The following is a 24,395-nucleotide window of genomic DNA, read 5'->3' on the forward strand; positions in this document are numbered from 1 at the left end:
GGATGCAGTCATATCACTCTTAGAAAAAAAGTTAAAAAAAAAAAAAAGGAATACAGCTTCCTTTTCTTCTTCTTTTGTTATTTTTTTGTTTGTTTTTTGACCAAGATTGTGGCTGGATGCCCACCCCACCCCCCATCTCAGGAAAGGGGCAATGTATTATTTCTGTAATCTTTGGCTTTTGGATGGCTTCAGACTAAATTGAGAATAAGAATGTGGTAGAAGGAGGGGCCTCTTCCAAGATGGCCTCTTTTGTGTGTGTGCGTCAGAGGTGGAAGAAGGTCTACGGGTTAACCACATGCTAGAATGAAGCCTGTGTTTATCTTCTTAGGTGATAGAAGAGTATGGGCAGGATGGCAAGTGATATAGGAGTTAGTTGAAAGGTCAGACCTCTAAAGGTGTTGATGTTCCCCTTGGGGTGACTTTTCAGGCTGTTGTGTTAGGGGTCTGTGTGGGGGACAGGGTGATGGTTGTCTCCTGCTCTCACTTCCAAATCTAAAGACTGAGATGGAGGCTGGAGGGTGCTATGCTGTTTCAACTGTATTTCTTTCCTAGGGGGCCTGCAAAGCTCTACTTCTCCTCTGGTCCTTTCTCTTTTGGCCATTCTACTGTCTGGTCTTTCCTGAATGAAGGAGAATAGGGGAGGGAAGTTTTAGAAAACCTGGTGAATACAAAAAAAAAGAAGAAAATAAAGATTAGTTGAACCCAAAGTCATAGAAAGTAGTACTCTAAAGAGAAAAAGAAGAAACTACGGATTTACACTTGAAGCCCTATTCCCAGGCCCCTAACCTAACATATGGACCCTTGGTCAAGAATCTTTGCTCTCACAGGGTCTTGTATGGGGTTACTAATACTCTTATTAGGGTGAAACATGTGGTGGGCAGACAGTTATCCTTGATTCCACCCCTTCAAGAGAAGGATTTTGGGGTATGGGAATGTTATTGTGAGTCTCCCTTGTAGACATCCATGCAATTTCATGGATGGGTTGGGACTGTGTGAAGAAGGTGTTCAGACAAGTCAGTCTCCTGAGAGATTCAAATTTTGTGTTACATTTTGGTTTGAAGCAGATACTGGCCACAGTCAGGGACTGGGGTTGGGGGGGTGGGGTGCTAAAGAAGCACTTTTGAGAAATAAAGTTGTAAAGTCAGGCAGTCACATCAGTAACTCCTTCCTTAGCAATCTCTTGATGTTATCTGCTCCCGTTGACAGTTTTTGAAGGCACCTCAATGCTCTGAGCCTGGCCTGCACCCCAGCACAGCTGGATGTGGATCACTCTCTGGATGAGCCCTTCAACCCGGGGAGCAAGTCCAGGGAGGGAAGGAATGGGCTCCACAAGGCATCAGGGAGCTATTCTTGCAGGTAGTTGGTGCTTCTCCTCCCCTTGGTTCCTGTTTCTTTTTATTTTTATCTCAATCTCCAAATTATCCCATTGTCCCTGTGAAAAGAGAAAAAATATTAAGCAGCATCCATCTACATATGAACTGTAGAGAGAGCAATGATGACAGGGCAGGTTCAGGAGAATAATTTGGAAATGCAGTACAGTTTGTTGGGGCAAGGGAGGGGAGGGGTGGGGTGAGTCCATGTCTGGGTGGCACCCCGGGTGTCTGAAGGACCAGCAGACACTTCCAAACCAGTCCTGGGCTCACGAACCCATTCCCTACGGAAGGGGAAAAACAAAGGGAAGGGCAGACGCATGTTGATATGGGAGAAGTTGTCAAATGTTCCCTGATCCCCACAACCCTTGTTCTGATGTGATGTTAAAATTCAGCTGAAGATGCTGTGAATTAGCTCAGTTGGTCTCAGAGTTCGTGGACAAATGAAACATAAAAAAAAAAAAAAAAAATAGAACGACTGTGGGCATAACAACTTTTTATCCAGGAATAAAACTGTAACAAAAAATTGATGAGGCAAAGCCACTTTGCCTTATCGGGTCATTTGGTTTAAAAAAAAAAAAAAGTTTGATAATAAAAAAAAAAAGAGGAAGGCCTGTCCGAATACAGGAAAAGCCTTCTTTCCTCCTTCGCTTGCACCACGGGAAAATGCTTTCCTGGGTCCTCTTCACTCTTTGGATCGGGATGGCCTCCGCTCCACTCATCCAGCTCTAGCCCCTGGGAGCCACCTGGGTGTCACACAACTCTCTCTGCCTCCCGCAGGAGAAATCCACGTTCAAGTTCACAATAGGCTTACACAGATCCAGGGTTTCTCCTCTGTGGGTGCGAGGTAGGGGGCGCCCCTTCAAAAAACCTGACTGACAGAGCAGATGTCCTGTGTCCCCCTCCCCACCTGCTTTGGAACACACCACCCTCTCCCCTGTGGGAGGTATTTCTGGGGTGCTGGAATCTTTGGTCCCATGACTCTCTCTGGACTTTGCTAGGAAACACAGGAGCCTGGCCGCTTGCTCTCCCAGCTACTGCCTACGCGCCCCCTGCCACCTTCTTGGCAGTCACCCCCTCGGTGTAGTCATCCAGTCCCTTGATATTCTCTCTCTCCTACCTGTGCAAAATCAACTCCCCAGTTGTTTTGTCTAAGAGGCCAGAGGATTCACTAAGGTGAAGACTGTAACTCCCTCCCTGACCACTCATGATTTGTTGAGCTGGTTCCCCACGGAGAGATGGATGGATGGATGGATGGATGACAAGCATATAGCCTGAGGCTCTTGGGGGGGTCTGCGTTTTCTCCCATTCTTGAGGAGGGGGTCATTTTTGAGACAACCTGACTTATTCATGGATTATAGGATCCTGTCCTGCAAGCTTAACGCTTTGCCATATTCTTTGTAGGGGGCATTTCTAGAATTCTGGGTGGGGCCTTCCTGCGTCCTGCCCTAGACCTATTGAGGAGATTTGACTAATGGCTTTCCAGCTTCTCCACCTCCCATTTTGATGCTGCATTACTCTTCACAGCCCTCTTCCGGGGGCCCAGAGCCTTCACGTCTGCCTCCTCCGCCCCTATCAAAACCAATTCTCGTCCCTTTTCAGAGAGGGGACAGGATAACTAAAGTGAAAAAGACTGTCAAAGTCGCCCATCCCTGTTCTTTCTCCCTTTCCAGGCTGTTGCCAATGGAGAGTGCAATCACCGAGAATCCCGCCTGAAGTATACAGGCATCTGTGCTTTCCCCCTTTACCGGATACAACCAATGTATCACTTCTGAAATTGCTCACTCTGGGTAAACTTTCTGGGTCCTCGCCCTCTCTACTTTGGGACTTGCTACCCTGTGCAGGAAGGCGAATCTCTAGGCATAGAATCTTTATTGAGGCACCACCCTTGATCTCTTTCCCAAATAAGGAAGCTTTGCGTCTTCCACCTCCCCATAGAGTGCTGCTTTCCATTCTCCTAACAAGAGCTTTACAGTAATTTAGTCTGCTGGCTTCTTCCTGATAAAACTCTCAGCTGTCCTTTGGCATAAGGCCAGAATAATTCACACTAAGGTGAAAAAGGCATATAGCTCCCCATTTTGTCTATTCAAGTTATTGTACAAGTGATAGGTCCAATGATTATAACTTGGACAAACCTTTGAGACCTGAACTTTACAAAGGACTTGAACTTTTCCCACTTGCCTGGGGTGGGTGAGCAGTATTCTAGAAAAGGTCACTGGTACCGCTTTTGAAATCTCTGACTTAATACATGGACTTCTATGTTGTCCCACTATCCTATTTTAGACTCCTTTCCCTCTTATGAAATAATTCAAATTTATATTCTTGTTCTCCTGCCTCACCTTCTCTAAGATTGTAGCAGGTGTTCTATCTCCTCTCCACTTTTAAGCCCATCTCTCATTTTTCCTTTGGAGAAAAGAATGAGATAACTCAGAATATGATAGAAAAGTTCTGACTTTTTTCTTTCAAAGCAATGACAGTTCTTTGGACCACAGTAACAAAGTTCTAATGATTGCATGTCAGACACCACTGCTTGGGATAACTCTTGAGGAAGTGCAATTGTGAGTTGGATCCTCAGTCACTCTCCTTGGTGGAATCTGCCCTGGTGATCATGAGAACTCAACCTGAGTCATAGACAATCTGTTCTGGGAACTGCCCCAGGGTCTTAGAGAAAGATAGCCCAGAGGGTAGCCACAGGTTTATTGTCTGTGGGTTGTTTTATAAGCCTCTTTCTGATACTGCTCTTCCAAGGATTTTTAAAATAAGACTTTAAAGAGATCTGTATCTAAAAACAGTTGGTATTCAATTGTTCAGGAAGGGACTGGAGACAAAATTGCAAGTAGTATAGCTGAGAAAGTGTTAGATTGGGACAAAGATCTGTTTTGTTTCTGGTTCTGCCATTTTCCAGCAAAAGGGAACAGTTCCCTGAACTTTTTGATCCTCTTTCCTCATAGACAAAATTGGTATACTACTACCCACCACACGGTGGTGAGAGGTTAGAAGTTAAAAGGCTCATTGTAGGGTGTGAAGCAAGTAAGGTTAATTGTTGGTGTCGTACATACGGCTTGAGTGCTGCCAGCTGCCGCTTGCACACCCTTGTCTCTTCCATTCTTCCCAATCATTAGCTCAATGTCTACTTGTAGGATCAGACATTCTGAACCTGTACTTTGTAGACTGGCATATAAAACCCTTGAAATTGTATGCAAAAGTGCATTTGCATGTGTGAGTAGGATTTTTCTAGGAAGAAGATTCATAGGTGTATTCAGATTCCCCATGAGATTCCAACAACTACAAAGTTTCAGATTCGGAATTTGAGAGTTAAGCCTTTGATTTCATCATCACCTTCATATAGTGGGTCTAAGGTTCTAGCAAATTTAACAGTGTTGGCTGATGGTAAGATAGAGTTTTTGAAAATGAAAACATTAGAGAAAATCAGTGACGTGCTCACTGGCAAAAATTAACTGGTTGCCTGCAAGTTGAAGGAAGACAGAGCGGCAACTCGGCCAAAATTATATTATTGTCAGCTGTTTGACACTGAGAAAGCCCCTTCTCCTCACTGATCTTCAGTGACCTCATCTGTAAAATGAGAAGATGAACTATGGTTTTCCAAAGTTCCTCAACAACGCTAACATAATTCTCTTAGGAAGCAAGATGACGGTAGATCTAGATCCCTTGAGTAAATGAAAAAGGATTGGGAGAAAAAGGTTCTTTGTGCCTATGACTTCTAGATTCCAGGGACTTCATCCCTGATAATGTTCTGAGAGTGAGTCTGCAGCTCAGAAAGTTCCAAAGGGAAGGAAATAGAAGAACTGCTCCAAGAAACTCCACTAAACCAGACTGGACTGCCCTCCATTCCGAGGTCCACGATCAAATTGTCAGGATTACATCTCTACAAGGCATGGCCTTTTGTGCCCTGACTCTCCTCATACATCACCATGCAATTGGTGCCAGAACCACAAGAGATGCCTGCTTGTGTCCTCAGACTCACACGATCAGTAGAGCAGCTGTGGAGCATCAGTAAATCCCTGCAAACACTTCAATACTCATGTAAGTCTACATCCAAGAGCACTACTCAACATAGCGGAATGAGAGACTGGGAAAAGAAAGCAGAGCTTGTGCCTTTGCAGGATCTGCCATGCATCTTAACTCCCCAGGCTGGAGTAAAAGGGATGCAGAAACCTCTGAGAAATGTTCATTCATACTGAGTTGGGTCAGTTGAATTTTCTAAGAGTAGCAATAAGTTACCTAGCTTATTTCATTATTTACCTTTTCACAAAATCTTCATGGATTATTACTATTTCTGAAAAGCTTCAAGGTAGTCTTTGGTATATATTAGTACCTATCATTACTTAATAAGACATAAATTTTAGGGGAATAGAATAAGGGCGGATAAACTCTACTAGAAGAGGTAGTGGTGGATCTTACCCTCACTAATAAGACATCAAAATCAATGATTTTTGGATGCCAAAGACAATTGAGAAGTATGTTGACCACAACTTTTCTGAAAGGGAATATGCAAAAGGAGTTGGAAGGTCTTTTGAAGAAAGGAGAAAGGAGAATGTCTACTCCATAGTGTTGCCATATGTGCTATACCTAGACTAGAGGTAGGAAACACCTTTATCCTCCACTTTTGAAGGCCTGGCCATTTTTTTAAATAACAAAGAACAGTATTTGTGTGGTTTCATACAAACATCCAAGAAAATAGGAAGGATTTAGAGTAGCAAAATGTCCCATTTATCACCCACCTGTCTTTTCGAAGTAGCAATTGCCAAAACCTCTTGTTCATCTTTCAATTCTTTTGTCTTTACATACATGCATGAATGTACATGTTTCATTTTCACTCATATTTTTGGGATGACTATGTTTGTATATATGGGTCTTTCTCCTTCTTTCTTGGGAGATGCATGCTATTCCATAAGCATGCTGATGGTTTGTTAGGTTGTCACTCTATTACAATCAACACAATGGCCATCCTCCTATGTAGTCTATTTTTTTTTGCGCATGTACAAGTCTATTATCTCTTAAGAAGGAGTGGGAAGCTATGTGAGTTTTATTTTTCTAAAGATTTTATGTGAGCTAGAGAATGCATGAGCTGAGGGAGAAGGGCGGAAGAAAAGGGAGAAGCAGACTCCTCACTGAGCAGAAAGCCTAACATGGAGCTTGATCCCAGGACCCCAGGATAATGACCTAAGCCAAAGGCAAACACTTAACCTCTGAGCCACCCAGGCACCTGAGAAACTCTGTGAATTTAAACCAACTGCTCAATACATACTTTTCCCTTATAAAGGAAGAACTCTATAAACTATTCCACTCAACACGTGCCCTTTGAATTAAGAACATAGAACTTTCCTTATTTTCAGTCGTTAAAATAATTTTAAAAATATTAATTTTCTGGGGATCCCTCAGTGGCTTGGCAGTTTAGCGCCTGCCTTCGGCCCAGGGCGTGATCCTGGAGTCCCGGGATCAAGTCCCACATCAGGCTCCCTGCGTGGAGCCTGCTTCTCCCTCCACCTATGTCTCTGCCCACCCCCTCTCTCTGTGTCTCTCATGAATAAATAAATAAAATATTTAATAAAAACATAGAATTAATTTTCTTATTTCACATAAGGTGGACAGAAGATAAATGAGAGAGGAAAACATTCAAGTGGGGGGAAAACAGATAAGACCTTTCTAGATTTATAAAGATCTGTGAGGCAAAAGTCTAGTTTATTACTACTAATCACAAAAATATCTTCTCAACTTTTAAATTTAAAGATAGGTAAATTTTAATAGATATACAGTAACTCTGTTCATTGAAAAACGAGACAGACCACACCACTTTGTCCTTGAAACACTAATGAAATTGACCATCTATAATACCATAAAGAAAACCTCAGTAAATTGGGACGCCTGGGTGGCTCAATGGTTAAGAGTACGCCTTTGGGCTCAGGGTGTGATCCCCGGGTCCCGGGATCAAGTTCCACATCAGGCTCCCTGCAGGAGCCTGCTTCTCCCTCTGCCTATGTCTCTACCTATTTCTCTGTCTCTAATGAATAAATAAATAACATCTTAAAAAAAAAAAGAAAATCTCAATAAATTCCCAAAAGTAGAAATGTTATATTGAAAATTTTACAGACAGTATTCACTGGGTGTGATTAACAAAACTAAAACTTAAGAGACTAAAAAAAACTATTGGAAAAAAATTGAACTTTCTTACCTCTTGAGCACAACAGGAAATGAATACTAAAATTGCAGGATATCCATAAAATAATAATCATGAAAACATCAAATATCATAACTTATGGGGTTCAGCAAAAACCTTTTTCAGAATAAAATTCCTAGCCTTAAATTTTTCTATTAAATAAAAAATAATTAAAATTATCTAGTGCATTCAGCTAAAAAATCTGGAAAGCAGGAAGAGATAATTCATTAATAAAGATTAAAATGGGAAAGCATTGGGCCTTGCTGGCTAAACTGGTGGAGCATGTGACTCTTGATCTTAGGGCTATGGGTTTCAGTCCTATGTTGGGCATAGAGCCTATTAAAAATAAATAAGGCCACCTGGGGGGCTCAGTCAGTGAAGGGTGTGTCTGCCTTGGGCTCAGGTCATGGTCTCAGGGTCCTGGGATTGAGCCCCACGTTGGGCTCTGCTGAGCATAGAGTCTGCTTCTTCCTCTCTTTCTGCTCCTACCCCATTCATTCTCTCTCTCAACTAAAATAAATATAGTCTTTAAAAAATAAAAACAGGGCAGCCCAGGTGGCTCAGCAGTTTAGCGCCGCCTTCAGCCCAGGGCATGATCCTGGAGACCCGGGATCCAGTCTGGCATGGGGCTCCCTGCATGGAGCCTGCTTCTCCCTCTGCCTGTGTCTCTGCCTCTCTCTCTCTCTCTCTGTGAGTCTCTCATGAATAAATAAATAAAATCTTAAAAATAAATAAATAAATAAATAAAAACAATAAAAAAGCATTATATTAAAACAGGAAAAGGATAAATATAAAAGCCGGTTATTTGAAAAGTAGAGTAACTCTCAGAAAATTAAATTCTATAACCTGGTCAAGAAAAAGGAGGGGCACAAATATCCAAAATAATAAAATCAACCACCAATGGAAAAAATGATAATAATTAGAATTAGAAGTGATTCTTCTTGCCTGTAGGCAAACATATTTGAAAATGTGGGCAAAATGAACAATTTTCCAGGAAATTGTCAGAAAGCAACTACTATCTTCCAAAGTCACACTGGGCCTAGATGGTTTCATGGAGAAATTCTGTGCAAACTGTAGAAAACTGTTTTAATAGGTCCACAATTTAGAAAAAGAACAGCTACCATTTTTTTTAAAGAAGCATCATTTTAATGGCAGAGAATCTAGGATGGCTAAAATTATTTTTCAAATGAAGGATAAAATTGGAGGACTTCCTCTGCTGGATTTCAAGATCTAGTGTAAAGTATAGTGATCAAGACAGTGTGGTATTTACAGATCAATGGAATACAAAAAAAAAAATTGACGTAGTTTCACATATATGTGGCTGTTTTTCAACAGATTTCCCAAGGTAATCTAATAGGGAAAGGAAAATGTTTTCAACAAACGGTGCTGAAACAAGTAGACATCTATGTGGATAAAGAAAAAAAACGTCTTATATCACATCATACACAAAAATTAATTCCAAATATATCACAAAACTCTAAGAGCTAAAACTGTAACACTTCTGAAACCCACAAGAAAACATAGGAAAAATTTTTTGTGACCTTGGACTAGGCAAAGATTCCTTAGATACGTCACAAAGAATACTAACAATACATGAACATTCTTGACAAACTAGACTTCATCAAAATTTCAAACTTGAACTTCTCCAGAGATACCACTAACAAAGCAAAGGTAAGCCACCAACTGGGAAATATTATTTGGGAAATATAACATCCAACAAAGGACTTGTGTATAGAATATGTAACGTACTTTTACAACTCAATAAGACAACACGATTTTAAAAGTGGGCAAAAGATAGTGATAATGGAAGTGTTGAATCCCCATATTGTACACCTGAAACTAATATAACACTTATGTTAACTAGCTGGAATTAAAACTTAAAAAAATAAAATGAAAGCGGGCAAAAGATATAAGCAGACACTTCATCAAAGAAGATACATAAGTGGTAAATAAGCATAGGGGAGCAGCTGCTTGGCCATGGCATCTTGTTAACCCCACAGAGGCCTGAACCACAACCTGAATCTTGACAAAATGCCTCATGGTCCTCCCAGAAAAGGAGAGGGTGAGAGGCAGATCCTCCCAGAAAAGGAGAGGGTGAGAGGCTTGTCAGGGGCTCAAGGCAGTCTCCCCTGAGAGGCTTTCATGAGATGGCTTCTCCCCTCCTCCTGGGATCTGATCTGGCTCTCTTCCCCCCACCCCACCCCCTACCCCCCAGGATAGAGCTGCAGAATATAAAGCTTCCTAGCTGGAATCTAGACTTGGCTCCTCAGCAAGGTTTCCCACATCTCGCGTTGTAGTCATCTGGCCTCTTTTGTTTCCATGTTATCCTTTCTGCTGTGTGGGGCAAGAACCATAGGGAGCTAGTGTCTTTGGCTTATTTTTGTATTCATTGTATGAGAACTGGTCTAAACTGAAAAGTGGCTCATTTTATCTTTATAAGCTGAATCATCCAGGTCTGGGCTTTGTCGCCTGTGTGTGAACTTGACAATAATAGCACACGCAAAGATGCTCAACATCATTAGTTATCAGGAAAATGCAAATTAAGACCAGAGGTGAGATACCACTACCTACCTATTAGTAAGTCTAGAATGAAAAAGATTGGCCATACTATACTCACTGTTGGGGAACAGATGGAGCAACTGAATAGCTCAGACACTTCTGGTGGGAAGGTAAAATAGTACAACTAATTGGGGGAAATATTTTGGTAATTCTTTAAATTTAAACATATACCAACAATATGACCCTGCCATTCATTCCACTGTCCAGTATTTACTGAAAAGATATAAAAGCATATGCTCACACAGGTCTTCTACATTAGTGCTATAGCAGTTTTGTGTGTAGTAGCTAAGAACTGGAAATAACCCAAATGTCTGTCAAAAAATAAATGAATAAACACAATGTGGTATGTCCATATAAAGGAACACTAATCAGCAATTAAAAGGAGCAACTATTGATAGCAGAATGATATTGTTAAACTCTACCAGATAGTACATATTATGTGATTTCCCTAGAATTTTATGTAATAAAATTCTAGAAAATGCAAACAAGTCTATTAGCCACAGAAACCAGGTTAGGGATTACCTGCACATGGGATGTGAGAGAAGTTTATCTAGCAAAGGGTCATGAGGCAATTTTGGGAGGATATTAATATGTTCGTTATCATAGTGATGGCTTTCTGAGTAGGTCCATAGGTCAATACTCATCAAGGTTTACACTTGAAAATGTGCAGTTTATTGTATGCCAACTGTAATTCAATAAAGACATATAAAAATGCAACCCGATCTAATTTCATGTGTTTTTCTTGTGCAGTCTAGCTGCTGTGAGAAGGGACTGGGGGGGATAAGAGGAGAAGGTGGGGGTCCTTAGGTCCTTAGGATCCTGAGGCAGTCATCTGGGTAAGAGATGCTGGTGGCTGTGGTGACAGTGGAAATAGAAAGGAGTGGATAGATTTGAGATATATTTTATGACCTAAACAACAATAGTTGCTGGCAGTTTCGGGTCTCCTCTTGAGGAAATTCTTCCTTGGGTCTCTGGTCTAGGTCATACAATGTGTGATATAATTTCTCTGGCTCCCTGTACGCATCAATGTTCACAATTGTGTACTTATTTGTAATAATATTCTCTTAGTGTTTATCTTCACCACTAGACCTAAGTACCACCAGGGCAGGGTCTGTGGGACTCTGCATTCTGTCCCAAGTGCCTTGTCCAGTGCTTGGCATGCAGAAGGGTTATATGGTAGTTTTTAAACATGCCTGCATATTTTTTTCATTTTTCTGCCATCAAGAAGTGTCCTGTATCTTCCAAAGCCAGGTCTTCAGAGGTAATAGAACTTCTACCCAGCTTTGTTTCCTGGGATATTTAACTTCCTAAACCAGTCACCTGGCTGCGAGGAGCCCTTTGCTACGTGAGTGGTTCGAGCTAACAACCCCAGCCTAGGTTCTAGCTGATGATATCAGCCGCTAGCCATCAATCACATCACGCTAGGTCTTCGAGACAACTCCAGCCACTGTGTGACTGCAACCACAAGAAAAATCCTAGGTGAAAACCGTCTAGCTAAGCCCTGTCACCAGCAGAACCACGAGAGATAAAAATAATTGTTCTGGTTTTAAGTGATTATGTTTGGGGGCAGTTTGCTATGCAGCAAGTTTAGTAAATAATAATTAGAACAATTTTAGTAAATATTTTTTTAATGAGCAACAAGCTCTGTTTTGCTTCAGCTCTGTGTCTTTAGCCAGCAGACCTGTTTTCCATTCTCTATCAGGTCCTAAAGGTCCTGGAAGTTCTGATCCAGAAACAAAAGTCTGTGCTCTTCAGACCTATCAAAAGGAGATGTGAAAACTCTCTGCCCTCAGCCCCACAGAGAACACGGCCGGCAAGGCTGTGGACAGGTGGCCCTGGCAGGCATCTCCGAGAACAGCTGGCTCCTGAGTTCTTAACCTTGAATCAAGGGAACACATGTGCACATGCTGTAATGGGGGGGGTGCACATTTTCCTGGAAGGAGAGTCAATCCCAGACCCAACTTCTTTCAAATTTTCAAGAGTCTATCCCCAAAACGTTAGGACCTTCTTTTCCAGTCCATGGACCTCAACTTCTAGATAAGAAGCTGAGCATACCAGGTACCCTGAATAAGCTTCCTTCTGAAAACAAATTCTGAATAAAATTTTTAAATTTTCTTAAATACATTGATGAGCTGGGAAGAAAAGAAGAAAGACTCTGGCCCCAAACCCAAGAATCTGGAAACACACGCTAAGCCTCGAAATTGCTTTTAAGGATTTTATCAAGTCAGCCAAACGGTGATAGAGCTCCCAGTCTTGAAGGTGAACTTGAACTTCAGTTTTCACAGCTTCATGGAGATGAGGTGGTAGGAAAGAAACCAGGGCACTCAAGGTGGAAAGTCTAACGTGAAACCCCAACCCCTCCCCCCATAAGATAGGAACCCAAAAGGACTATACCTACCCTCGGCAAGTGGATGAACTGCCCAGAAGCACTGCTCTTCCCAAAAGACTGCAAAGGAAAGGACGCACCTTAAATTGTCTATTTCTAAGAGGAAATAAAATATCCCTTGGGGGTTCATAACCACAAGGTTGGAAGCTCCTCCTAAGAGTCGGGAGCCCCTACTCAACGACCCTCCATCGCCCTCCTCCCTCCCCCCCCCAGGCCGGAGCCGGGCACACCGGGCCGCGAGTGCCCCCCAGAAGTACCGCTCCTCGGGGCGGGGGGTGCCTGAGGCGAGGCCGCCGCTGCTCCCCGGGACTCGGGGTCCCCCGCTCCCCCGCCAGGCCCGGTGCAGAGCCTCCGGCCTGGGGCGCTCAGGGCTCTGGCCTCCGCGGGGGGCCTGGCGGGGCTGCGCTGCGGGCTGGAGGGAACCGGTCCGTCCCTCGCTGGGGCCTGGGCGGCGGCGGGGGAGCCCGGGGCACGGCGAGGGGGCGCCCTGCCCAGCGCCCGGCTCTCGGGGCGCCCTCCCCGGGCCGCGGGGCCTTCCGCGGACGCTGCGCCCTGGGGAGGGAAGCAGGGGCGCCCTCCGCCCCCGGCCACCGGCCCTGCCCGGCACGCGGAGGGGGGCTCCGGCTCGCTGCCCGCCCTCGGGGTCGGGGTCGGGGCCCGGGCCGGGCGGGGAGGCCGCCGATGCGCCGCCAGGGGGCCCCGGGAGGACCGAGGGCGGGGCGGGCAGGCCCGGGGCGCACCTGCCTTTTCAGCGCGCTCCGCCGCACCTGGCGGGGGGGGTCCTGGTGCGCGCCCCGGCCGGTCGGGGAGCAGGTGCAGCGGCGCCGGGAGCCGCTCCCCGGAGCTTGGAAACGCGGACCCCGCGCGCCCGGTCAAGGCGGCGTCTGGGACCCCCGCGGGGCGCACCCAGGCCCCGCCAGCGCCCCGGCAGACGGCGGCGTCCTCCCAGCCCGAGGGCCGCGCCCGTGGGAGGTCACGGCAGGTGCCCCCGCTCGGCGGAGGCCGGTCCCCTTGGCCGGGAACTCGCTCCTCCCACCGCGCTCTCCAAGCCCCGGGCCGCGCGGCCACCCCGCTCCCAGCCCCGTCCCCTCCCTGCAAAGGCGCGCCCTTCGGGGAGGGCAGGATGCATTTTTGAGGTGAAACGTTGTAGGACGGCCAGGAGTGGAAAATATTAAAAGACCACTGGCGCCAACAAGGTTCACTCGAGGGCCAGAAAGTCCAGAAAAGAGGAAGTGTACCGTCAGTGGAGGCCCCGGGCCCCCCCCCTGCCCTGCGTCCCGGGCTGTCCCCCATCTTCAGGGTTACCGAGAGCCTGGCCTGGGCCAGGGGAAGGCCCCGGCCCGCGGCCCCAAGGGAGGGCTGCCGGATGTCCTGAGTATGAAGATATTTCCCTGTATTTAATTATTTCATCTCCTATGTTGACCTTGTCATAATGCCCTGAATGTCTTGTATTCAGTTTTTTCAATTACAAAATTTCAGCAAAGCTTTTTTTTCTCTGCCAGTTATTGTTGCATACAACCCCCAAATGGTAATACTAGCTGAAATCATAACCCCCTCACCTCCAAATGAGCATATGGACAATACCCTACAGTTCTCCTGCAACTTTGGCGAAAGGAAGACCAAAAGAGGAGAACAATGAGTAAAGAACTTATTTTTCATATTCACAAGTGGGAAAAACTATTCTTTTTATTAAAATACTTTTTTAAATGTTAGTATAGTTGACACACACTGTTACTACATTAGCTTCAGGTGTACAGCATAGTGATTCGACTTCTCTATACGTGCACTGTGTTCACAAGTGTAGTTACCCTCTATCACTGTACATACAATGCTATTATAATATCATTGTATTCTCTGTGTGGTGTCTTTTATTCTCATAACTTATTTATTGGGGAAACTATCCTTTAACCAAACTCCAAGGTCTAGAAAGTAATCGCTAATTAGAAATGACTCCAGATCAATACACAAGGAAAGTCTGAGACACTTTCAGTTAAGAAGGGCTATGGAGACATGACAGCTAAATGTAATGCATCTTGGATGAGATCCTTGAACAGAAAAAGGACATTATTTAAAAATTAAGGTAAATTTGAATAAAGTATATGTTAATAAGAGTGTGTCAGGGGCAGCCCGGAGGCTCAGCAGTTTAGCGCCACCTTTGGCCCAGGGCATAGTCCTGGAGTCCCAGGATAGAGTCCCATATCGGGCTCCCTGCATGGAGCCTGCTTCTCCATTTGCCTGTGTCTCTGCCTCTCTCTCTCTGTGTTTCTTATGAATAAATAAATAAAATATTTGAAAAAAGAGTGTCAGTATTGGTTCATTAATTGTGACAAATTTACCAACCTAAGGTAAGATGTTAATAAAGAATAGGTATGTGGGGAGTCTCTATTATCTTCATAATTTTTATGTAAATCTAAGTTATTCTAAAATTTAAAATTTACTTAAAAAAAAAAAAGAAAGAAACCATTGTGCATTGGGACACCAATGGCCTTCCCTGGACAGAAATGTTGCATTTGTGTAGGTAGGGGAAGAGTATATACTCTGTGTGGCCCTCAAAAAAGGAAGAGAGGCTAAGGAAGTCTGTGTGTGGATCCTTCCAGCCTCTATTGGTGTCTTTTTTGCCATATGATCTGGCTATGTCTCCTCCGTATGTCACTATATGTCTTAGTAATGAATACAACTGTATACAACTTGTTCTGTGAGCAAGTTTCTGAGAGTAGGGGTGGTCTTGCATACCCCTGACACACTTGTCATTCAGTGTTCTTCAGTTGTCCAGGATTCAAAGCCCCATTGACTCTCCTAAAAAATGTAGTTGTGAAGACACCAGTTTATTTAAAGCACTGAAATAATAGTTAAGTGCTAAAGAAAAGGCTCCAAAAATCCCCTGAGCCTACTTTTTTTCTTGCTCATAATTTTCAATATCTCTTTAGCAATAGAATTATGCATGTTGAAAGAAGAGCAAACAGCTTTATTATAAAACTCCATTGCTGAATGCATTGTTGAATGCATTGAATAAAATATTGGCAAAATATCAATCCGTTTAAATGTCAGTGCTGCTCTTAGAAGGAACAAAAGTGTATATGAATAGGTAAAGAAAAAAAAATAGGTAAAGAAATTCCTACTCGAAGTGGATAATTATTATGTGAGTTGCCACAACTCTTTTAAAAAATGATTTCATCTCTTGAAAAATTTTATTCTTTTTCATAGAGCCACTGAATACTCTTTCAGTATGGGAACAAGTAAAATTTTCATGTGTAGTGTTGAAGAAGAATGGAATACAATTTGATGACAATGCTCTTTTTTTGGTCAGTGAACATTTTTGTTTAAGTCTTATTTATTTGAGAGAGAGAAACAGCAGAGTGAGACAGCACGAGGTGATGGGGAGCAGTAGAGTGAGAGGGAGAAGCAGACTTCCCACTGAGCAGGGAGTCAGACACGGGGCTCAATCCCAGGACCCTGGGATTATGACCTGAGCCGAAGGCAGACATTTAACTAACTGAGCCACCCAGGTGCCCCTGGGTCACAGATCAAAAGATGTGATGCAATCTTGAAGAATGGAAAAGCAATTTATGGCAGAAAGGATGGTGTTATGTGTTTCACCAAAATAAATTTGGAGGGAAGTTCACAGTTATTAGTAACTCTATATGCTAATATCTGCTCAGTAAACTGGCTCATAACACATACAGAGTGGATTTGCTCGTTAATGTTCAGTAATGTTCAGAAGACAAAAGAATGACAGGAGTTAACTGTGGCCACTGAGGAAGCTATGTTATAATGCAGTGGACTTAGACTGTGCCTGTAAGGAATTTTTTTAAGATTTTATTTATATATTTGAGACAGTACAAGTTGGAGGAAGAGCAGAGGGAAAGGGAGAAGCAGGCTCCCCACCAAGCCAGAGCAGGGAGCTCAAGGCAAAGCTTGATTCCAGGACTCCAGGATCACCACGTGACCTTGAAGGCAGCTGCTTACCAACTGAGCCACCCAGGCATCCCCCTGTAAGGAATCTTATAAGCAAATTCTACAAAAAAAAAAAAAAATTTCACCAGAGAACAGTTAAATCATCAAGAAAATATAATTAAAGAGGTATATAATTCATATACTTCAGGTAGATTAAAAAATTTTTGAGTTTCAATATGCTCCGTGCAATATTTCTCTTTTATCTGAGTATACACTGCATAGGCAATTAGAAATGATTTACATGTAACTAGGCATCCTGCATTTTTATTTGTTAAATCTTGGAACCTTTGACACATGGTGTTCTTGTCTAGAGACACAGCTGATTAATGACTGAGCCAGGATTTGAACCTTGAAAATCTCACTTCAGAGTCTGTCTGAACTACTACACTCTACTGATGAAAATTTTCAGCCTAGAATTATAAAGTTGACTAAACTCTCGTTAAAGTTTGAGAATAAAATAAAGATGACTTTAGACGTGCAATGAATCCTTTGGCTACAATTTACAGAGACACTGATTCAGGCTAGATGAATCAAAAATCACTTTTCAAAAAGATTATCCTGTATAAAGAAAGTGTAGAATTAAGGTTGGCTCCGGCATTCATGAATTCACTAGTTCAACATGACATCAAGGGCACAGGTTCTTTCCATCTCTCCACTCATATCCTTGTTATTGATTTTATCTTCCATCTAGAAGCAAGATAAACACAGGTGCTCCAGGCACATTAGTATCCAGAGGAAGTTGGTACTCTGTCTCTTCTTGTGATTCTCTCTTAGAAGCAAGAAAACTTTCACCAGAATCACCCCGGAAGACTTCTCATTACATCTTACTTACTTAGCTTGGGTCCCATGTTCATTTTTGACCCAGTCACTGACACAAGGGTAGAATTTGCATTACTGGCTTGGACTAATTATCCAGAGTAGAATGGATGTTTGTCTAGTCAACCGCAATATCCATAAAGCCTAAAAATTTTTATTTCTCACACTCCCACTCTTTCTCAGGAAGCTACTCATGTAGAGTTCCACCAGATGAGGGTGTGAGCCAATGAAGCACTCAGGATCCAGGCAGGAGGCAGACTGTACACTCACACTAAGCAATTTGAATAGAATTTAATGAACTACTTGCAAGTGTGATTGCTGAGTTTAAAGAAATTTGCCAGGTACAGTGCAGTAGCCCTGGAGAGTTATTACTCTTGGATCTGAAAGAACAAAGCAAAGGAACAGGTCTTGGGATCTTGAGAGAGAATCGTTATGGAGAGGGCCACCGGACAGGAGCCGTGACTTTGGTGGAGAGATGCAGCCAGTCTACAGCAATCCATACCCTACTTCACTCTCCTCCTGCCTACAATCTCCTACCAGAGCTTCCCACTGGCTGAATCCAACTAGAATCTGGAGGTTGAGGAGGCATGTAGTCACCATTCTATTTCCTATATTGATGAGTGTGACTACCTTACCTACCTCATGTTAGTGGGATCTTTCTGTAACTAGTTTCTTCCACTTAGCATAATGCCCTCAAAATTCATTCATGGTGGGGCACCTGGGTGACTCAGTTCATTAAACATCTGCCTTGGGCTCAGGTCTTGATTCTACAATGCTGGGTCCCTGGGTCCTGGCTCCTTGTTCAGCAGGGAGCCTGCTTCTCCCTCTCCTTCTGATGCTCCCCCTGCTTGTGCTCTCTCTCTCCCCATTAAGTAAATAAATAAAATCTTTTAAAAAAAACCTCATCCATGTTATACCACATGACAAAATTTCTTCCTTTATAAAGCTGAACACATTTCATTGTGTGTGTGTGTGTGTGTGTGCATTACGTTCTGTTTATCCATTCATCCACTGATAGACATTTGGGTTGCTTCCACTGTTTAGCCATGGTGAATAATGCCGCTATAAACATCTATAAATATCTCCTTAATATTCCACTTTAAATTCCTTTGGATATATACCCAGAAGTGGGATTGCTAGATCATCATAGTTCTATTTATTTTTATTTTTTGAGGAACTGCAGTAGTTTATTATTTTTTATTGCTGAATAATATTCCATTGCCTGGGTATACCAAATTTTGTTTATCCACCCATCAGTTGATGGACATTTGGGTTCTACTTTTTGACCATTATGTGTAATGTAGCAGTGAATAATCTTTGTGTGGACCTGTGCTTTATTTCTCTTGAGTAGATACTTAGGATTAGAATTCCTGGGTTATATGTGTGTTTATGCTTAACACTTTAAGAAACAAACTGTTTTCCAAACTGGCACCATTTTACATACCCCGCAGCAATGTATCAGGGTTTCCCTTTCTCCACATCCTTGCCAACACTTGCTGTTTTGTCTTTTCCATTAGTGGCTAAAAGTCGTTAAGGTGTAGCAAAATCCCAGACTCCCTTTGCTAACCAGACAGAAGATGGAAGGACCAAAGATGAATGCTCCAGAAAATGTAAGCCAGAGAGAATACATGCAGAGCCACCTTTACACCTAACTTTGAAATTTCTAGGAAATACAGGAAAACAGTGGAGCAAGTCTTAGAACATCAACAGGATACCATAAGATGAATCTAGAAGTCAGGACATTCCTAATCTGTAAAACAACTGGTGTGTTCTCTTCAAAAACTCATTTGTTGTTGTTGTTGTTGTTAAAAAGGGAGACTCTCCTTGCTTAAAAGAGACTAAAGGGACATAAGCAAAGGCAATGCATGAGATTTAATTGGATCCTAGTTTGATGGGAAGCATCTTTAAAAGACATTTTGGAAATATACACAGAGATAAAGCTAATATGGTAAAATGTTAGCAAATGTTGGAGCTTAGTATTGAGATACATATTCATTGTACTATTCTTATATGTTTAAAAAAATTTTGCTAACAAAAACTGGAATGAAAATGCCATTTGGAAAAAGGCAACATATTTCTATATCAAACATCCTGTCCTGCTGGACAATAATACCAAGAAAACGTCTCTGATCAACCAAAATAGCAGCCTACACTTCTGTCACTTACATTTGCTAAGTCCTCTTGTAGATATTATTAGGTTTTTGTCAGTAATATCCTTGGAACCCTGAGGATCTACAGTGACACAAGCCCTGATCCTCCTATCCCTCTCTATTTGAGAACTTGTAGACAATGTAAAAAGGTAAATGGTGACTGAGCACAAATAATCCTCTGGGAGTGGATTTTAGAGAAATCTCTTTCACATCAGGATGCAGGATTCTAGTTTAGAATTTATAGGCTGAAAGTTCCATATTCAGCATCTATGTTCTGTCCTCTTGGACCTTCAGCTCATAACTTGCTCCCTCTTATCTATCTCACCCCTCCCAGCCTCCATGTCAAGGGAATTCATCTTCGAATATCCTATAGCACTTAGTGTATGTGCTGCACAAAGAGTATGGGCTAAATATTTTGAATAAATGAATGAATGCAATCCTGAAAGTAAGAGAGGACTTGAAAGAAAGGACAGAGTGGGCAACACAGAAAAAAAAACTGGTACGAAAAGATAGATTTTTCTGGAGCTATGTGAGGTTATCATTCACAAACACAAGACCTTAGAATTAGCAACCACAGGATACTGAGAGTCCTTGAAAATCATTCACCCTTCTTGCCCACCAACAGCACAGCCCACAGAGGATCTTTCGACCCAGTGAGAAATATCCCTTTCTTAGCCTTGAGGACAATTATTTCTTCCATTCATTAGAAATGCATACACCTGCAAAAATCAATTCTTCAAAAACGGTGCAATCAGGATCGGAGCACCATTCAGTCGCTCCTGCTGCTGCTAATTAAAATGAATTCATCAGGATGGGGGGTTAAGCCGGAGGTTATGATGCAAAAGAGCTCAGTGCCAACAGCTCTGGCTTCCTGCTTCAACATCTCTTTGTTCTCAAATATCTGAAGGGAAATGAAAATATGCTTAGTTGGAAACAGTTATTTTCTCAGGAAAAATCTCTTGCCAGATTGCAGGTGCTTCGCTGTTCACTGACCTAGAAGAAGAGTCCCATTAGTGAACTCCATGGAAATTTATCCTCAAAACAAAAACTAGGACAGAGAATTCCAGCTCTTACGACATTCTTCTGCAAACTACCCATCTGAGTCGGATGTCGATATTTCTAACTTAACCTGAGTATGCAACTAACACCCCAGTTTTCTGGGTCTCAGCCCCCTTTGTAGTTCAGACTCAAACCCTTCCAGTACAAGACCCTTGCGTGGCAGAGGCTGGGAAGTTGCTTGCAGGCTTCTTTTTGTAAGACAAGCAGAGACACCTTGTGGTTGGTTTGGAAAATTATGTTTGCAGCTGCAGTCTCCACATTAAATGAGAATGACCCCCACAGGAGGAGACAGAAAAACAAGGAAAGCAGGCAGCATTATCAAGGAAGATGAGATACTTATTTGGCTAAAAAATGTAGTGTTCCATTAGCAAATACGTTTAGGAAATTCTGAATTCAAGTTAAAACAACTTTCTTCTCACATCCTCTAATACGTTCTGTATGATTGTGAATGTCTCAGAGTACTTATATGAGGCAATATTTTAGAAATTAATTTCTTTTACATAAGCATCTTAAGGATTGGCATTCTGTGATCTAGATTTTTTTTAAGATTTTATTTATTCATTAGAGACAGAGAGAGAGAGAGGCAGAGACACAGGCAGAGGGAGAAGCAGGCTCCATGCAGGGAACCCGACATGGGACTCGATCCTGGGACTCCAGGATCAGGCCCTGGGCTGAAAGCGGTGCTAAACCGCTGAGCCACCCAGGGATCCCTGTGATCTAGATTTGATACACAGTTGAGAGCCACACGGTGACATAGTGACACATAGTGACACCTATCAATATTGGAAATATTCCTCCAATCTTAGAGGAATCTAATGATTACAAAACACCAGTAATAATCTTTAATGATGACACTGACTCAGAGGATCAGGGTGTGGAATCTTTTAGATGGACAGTTCCTTCAAGCACATTTGTAATAACTCAAAGCAGGGCATGCCCCGCTAGCTTTCCTAAAAGATAATCACAGCTAGTGTTGGGTGATGTCCTGGACCTCACCATCTTTGCACCTCACAAATTTGAGAGAACTCATTCCCTTCCTGTTCAAGCCTATAAGAAAGTGCTTTCTTAAAGTGGGCTAAAGTGAGCCTCTATACCTTCCATGAACTGGTGTTAGTTCTGCTCTTTGGAAGTCCTCAGAGTGACTCAGCTTTTTCCTCCAAGTCTTTCACAAATTTGATGAGTTGTTATTTCATCTTAAAATCTTCTCCAGTAACTTCCACCACCTTCTACCATGATATGGTTTTCAGACCCCTCAGGCTCATCATGGTCATCCTCCTAAAAACCCTTCCTTTGTATCAATGTCCTGTTTTAAAAGTGTGTCACTTAGAATTGCACCTAGCGCTTACGGATCAGCTGGCCAGGGCAATGGGCATCAGGACTATCTGGATATTGTACAAATATAACAAGGTCTAAAAATTTATCAGGGTGGGGCCCCTGGCTGGCTCAGCAGTTGAGCATCTGTCTTTGGCTCAGGGTATGATCCTGAGGTCTTGGGATCAAGTCTCATATCGGGTTCCCCCGCAGGGAGCCTGCTTCTCCCTCTCCCTATGTCTCTGCCTCTCTCTGTGTCTCTCGTGAATAAACAAATAAAATCTTTTTAAAAAATTTATCAGGGTTTTGAGCTTTTTGAGCATTAATAGCCTCAGACTGTTTACATTGCTGTTAAGCCAGGAATCCCATATTCTATACATTTGTACATGTGTTGGTTTTCTCTTGTAAAACATAAGTATCACACTTCATTCAGTCCTAATAAATTTAAATTATTCGGAGCAAGCACATTATTTTAGTTTGTTGAGATAGTCTTTCCTTCTACTCAGCTGTTTGTTCATCTCTCCATTCATATGGCAAAAATTTACTGAACAACTTTTATGTGTCTATCATTTGTTAGGTTCTGGGAATTCAGAGACATTGTCCATGTTCCAAAGAAGTTTACCATTTAATGAGAGGGAACTGATAACTATTTTCATAATGTCACAGGGTCCTATGGTTGTCACTAGAAACCTTCCTCTAAAATTACATTAACCCAGATACCAGGTTGGCTCAGTGGTTGAGCGTCTGCCTTTGGCCCAGGGTGTGATCCTAGAGTCTCCAGATCGAGTCCCACATCAGGCTTCCTGCATGGAGCCTACTTCTCCCTCTGTCTAGGTCTCTGCCTCTCTCTCTCAATCTCTCATGAATAAATAAAAATATTTTTAAAATAAAATAAAATAAAATAAAATAAAATTACATTAACCTACACTCCAACATTATTTGGTTGCAATGGCCCTATAGATGAAACTCTCTCTGGAGCACCTGGGTGGCTCATATGGTTAAGTGGCTGCCTTAGGCTCAGGTCAGGATCTTGGGGTCCTGGGACCAAGCCCTGCTTCTATCAGACTCCCTGCTCAGCGGGGAGTCTGTTTCTCCTCTGCCCTTCCCCCTCCCCTTGCTCTTGCAGGCACATGTGCTCTCTCTCTCTCTCAAATAAATGAATAAAATCTTTACAAAAAATTGTCTCTGAAGTTATCAAGAAAAATTTAGTAGCTGTTATATTGAAAACAAGGCCTATATTATTAAACCAAGACAATGTCTTTCCACATTCAAAAATAAAATTTAAAAGAACAAACGAATCAAACTCTAAAATTAAATTTAGACACAAATCAATTTAACCGTATATCAAATTGCTAGCATAATGCTAGAGAAAAAGTAATTCAAATGATTTTTGAAAACAATATAATCTGACTGAGTTGAAAACATCCTGAGGGCAACAGAATAACTTTGTTGTTAGTGAAACAATCAGTGTGAGAATTGTGAAACTATTTTGTGTATAACTGGAGGATAGAAAAATAAGTAAATCTGTTGATATTTTTGGGAACCATAATTCTCACTGTGGGAGAATTCGAAATGTAAGAACTTGAAAAAAGACCCCGATGGTATTAGATTTGAATTAGAGGTATCAATATATACTCAATATTATTACTATTTATAAAGGTTTTATTTATTTATTTATTTATTTATTTATTTATTTATTTATTTAAGAGAGGGAGAGAGAAAGTGAGGAGAGGGCCAGAGGGAGAGAATCCCAAGCAGACTCTGTGCTGAGCATGGAGTCAGACATGGGGCTCTCCATCTCAGGACTCCAAGATCATGACTTGAGCTGAAATCAGAGTCCAGTGCTTACCTGACTGAATCACCTGGGTGGCCCTGTTTTTTAAAATACAGTATATATTCCACAGACCTGTCCACTGAACAGCCTTAGAAACAATGATACTTCCATAACTAGGATATCCAGAATTTTTTTAAATAGGATTCCTCACTAAAAGAAACCAGGGCTCCTTAGAGAAATAGCTAGTTCCAGGAAAGAAGATGAGTCTGGAAGGCTTATTGTTCTAGAAAGGAAGGGCATGCTCAAAAACTGGATGGAGACATGTCAAAAGGACACAGGAGCCAATTTGAAGAGGCTCTTATGGTCAAATCCAGGACAATGTGGGCATCAAAATAGCATCAGTAATGAATTAAAATGGACTACATAACAAAGAATCTGTGTGTAGATACTGAAACTTAAGGGGTGGGAGGAAAAGGGGAGAAAATATTTCTTCCAAAGAGGGTCAGCTAATATAGAAAAACAATAAATTTTTAAGTCATTATTTTGCAATTACCATCATAAAATTTATTCAAGAAAATTTTATCACTAGATGCCAAAACAATCAAAGGAAAGAAAATACATGCAAGAACTCAAAGCATCATGTAAAAATCACGTATTCATGACAGAGAAACCAAAAAGAATATTTACAATGGACAGATGTGATGGGCGCTGTCTTACTACATAATTACACCTAGAGTCACCCTATCATGAGATTTTACTATACATCGACTAGAACAGCTAAAATTACAAAGACTGACAATATTAAGTGCTTCCCATATGTAATGCAACTAGAATTCTT

General features: G+C 42.2%; 1 long non-coding RNA gene across 1 annotated transcript; it reads right to left on the reverse strand.

Moving 5' to 3' along the window:
- Positions 1–1,018: 1,018 nt before the first annotated feature.
- LOC140595803 (uncharacterized) lies at positions 1,019–13,694 on the reverse strand. Its single transcript, XR_011997684.1, has 3 exons — positions 13,234–13,694; positions 12,506–12,553; positions 1,019–1,432 (listed from the first exon to the last, which is right to left on the reverse strand). It is a non-coding gene; the product is annotated as an uncharacterized lncRNA (long non-coding RNA).
- Between the last annotated feature and the right edge of the window lie 10,701 nt (positions 13,695–24,395).

This window comes from Vulpes vulpes, chromosome 15, assembly GCF_048418805.1.
Source record: "Vulpes vulpes isolate BD-2025 chromosome 15, VulVul3, whole genome shotgun sequence".
Lineage (NCBI taxonomy): Eukaryota > Metazoa > Chordata > Mammalia > Carnivora > Canidae > Vulpes > Vulpes vulpes.